Source organism: Elaeis guineensis, chromosome 15 (genome assembly GCF_000442705.2).
Source record: "Elaeis guineensis isolate ETL-2024a chromosome 15, EG11, whole genome shotgun sequence".
Lineage (NCBI taxonomy): Eukaryota > Viridiplantae > Streptophyta > Magnoliopsida > Arecales > Arecaceae > Elaeis > Elaeis guineensis.
The window spans coordinates 31,187,566-31,189,776 of NC_026007.2; the positions used below are offsets into that span (position 1 = coordinate 31,187,566).

The 2,211-nt window shown below is 36.6% G+C and overlaps 1 non-coding gene across 1 annotated transcript; it reads left to right on the forward strand.

Moving 5' to 3' along the window:
• Positions 1-1,701: 1,701 nt before the first annotated feature.
• LOC114913811 (small nucleolar RNA R71) lies at positions 1,702-1,810 on the forward strand. Its single transcript, XR_003799680.2, has one exon. It is a non-coding gene; the product is annotated as a small nucleolar RNA R71 (small nucleolar RNA).
• Positions 1,811-2,211: the final 401 nt, after the last annotated feature.

Sequence of the window (2,211 nt, forward strand, 5' to 3'; positions counted from 1 at the left end):
AATTGATTCTCCCTCCAACTTAATCAAGATTATCTTCAGATCCCTACAAAAGACACAAAGCAAGACTCGATTATCTTAAACAAAATGCAAAAGAAAGCAAAGACAAAAGTAAAAATTAAAAACTTGAAAATTAGGTTGCCTCCCAAGAAGTGCTAAGTTTACTGTCTTCAGTCAGACCATGCTGATTCTCTCACCTATCCCGTATCAAATTTCAATGATTTTGGATTGCCAATCTTAAGAAGATGGTCTATAATAAATTTTAATATTTTGTTGCCAATCTTCAGAAAGTATTTTACATTCCTGTTCTTAATTGTAATAAGATAATTCACAAACCCATTCAAAGACCCTTGTTTGTTGAGAATTTCTCCTATTTGTTCTTCTAAAATGCTTATGAATTGAGTTTTTAGTTTAGGAGTTGAGTTTGAAGTAATGAGTGCCGGAAGGGTGTTACTTGATTTAAAACATGTATACTCAGATGTAACCAAGGGCAATTTCAATTCTGGAGGGGATAGTGATTCTAAAGAAGAAGAACCGATTTCTAAAGCTGAAGCAAATGAAACTTTTGGTGAATATATCTCAGGTAACTCATCTGTTATCTTTTCAGTATCAATTTTGAGCTCAGGTTCTTCTATCGGATTAATCTCAATACTAACATGTGCTTTAAAATTTACATTTCAGCTAGTATCAGTACTAGCCTCACTCACCTGGTCTTGGTATAAGTCCTTAAGAATTTTATCTCTTGTAAGCTCAAAGATTACTATATCAATTTCAAATTGAGGATTCTTAAGTGGGACATTGGATTGTTGACTAGGTCCAGGTAGTTGGTGGATGGGTGGGTCATTTTCAAAATTCGATATTGGTTCGTTTGGCAATTAACCTAGTTTTCTCCTCATGGTAGACTTAGTTAATTGATCTATTTATGCTTCTAACCTGACGAGAGATTGCTGTTGGATCATGATCATTTGTTGAAGTTGGCTAAATCTATCGTCGGCTAGATTGGTCTGTTGAGGAGGTGGGTATAACGGCTGATTGTAATAAGATAACTGAGTAGGCTGACTAGGCTGACCACCATTATAAGCATAGTTTTGATACTGGGGCCTACTCTGAAAGTTTTGCAAATGAAGAATTTGGGTCTGAGCCTAAGTCCATTGGGGTCTCCAAGAAAAATTAGGATGGTTTCTCCAATCTTGGTTATATGCATTTAAGAATGGGTCATTGATAAGATTAGAGTAACCTTGAGCAGTTTGAACTTGTTCTTAGATGAAAGGTGAAAACTGTGCAGCCATTGGACATTCGCTCACATGATGGGCCGGGCTAGCATAGATAGAATAAATCTTTTGATAATTAGGTAGTGGTGTGTATTGTACAGGAGATTGTTGACTTAATGCTAGGAACTGATCAAATTTCAGGACAAAAAGGTCGACTTTATCTAATCTTTGGGCTATTAGGTTCAGATCGGCCTTAGGACTAGAGTCTGTTTGCTTGATCTCAAAAATTTCTATCCGCTTTTGGTGAGGAATTAATCTTTCGTAGGAGGATAATGAAGCATGATTGATTGAATTTTTACTCAAAGTTTTAAATAAAGTATAGGCTTCATCCTCACTTTTACTCATGAATGCACCCCCACAAGATGCATATACCATCTGTCTGTATTGGTCACCTAAACTCTCATAAAAAGCTTGAACAATTTGCCACTTAGATAGACCATAGTGTGGGCATTTTCTAAGAAGTTCCTTAAGTCTCTCCCATGATTCATGAATTTGTTCTCCTGAAAGCTGAGCAAATCCAGTGATGGCTCACCTCATGGTGTTGGTTCGACCTATGAGATAGAATTTTTTAAGAAACTCGTGCTGCATTTCAGTCCAAGTTTGGATTGATCTCCCTAATGTGCCAAGCCAGTACTTGGCTTTGTCTTTAAGTGAGAAGGGGAATAAGGTCAATCTAAATGCATCATCAGTAAAATTTTGAATTTTCACTGTGGAACAAATTTTTAAGAATTCATCCAGATGCTTGTAAGGATCTTCATTATTATTCCCATAGAAAGACGGAAGCATCTGGATTGTGGTCGACTTGATCTCATAGTGGCTTGCAGGGATATCAGGTAAATGGATACAAGTCGATGGGTTATAGGTGGAAGGAATAAAATATTTCTTCATCTGCCTAGGTGGTTCTCTAGGATCTCCAGCCATTTGATTTTCAGGTTTAATATGA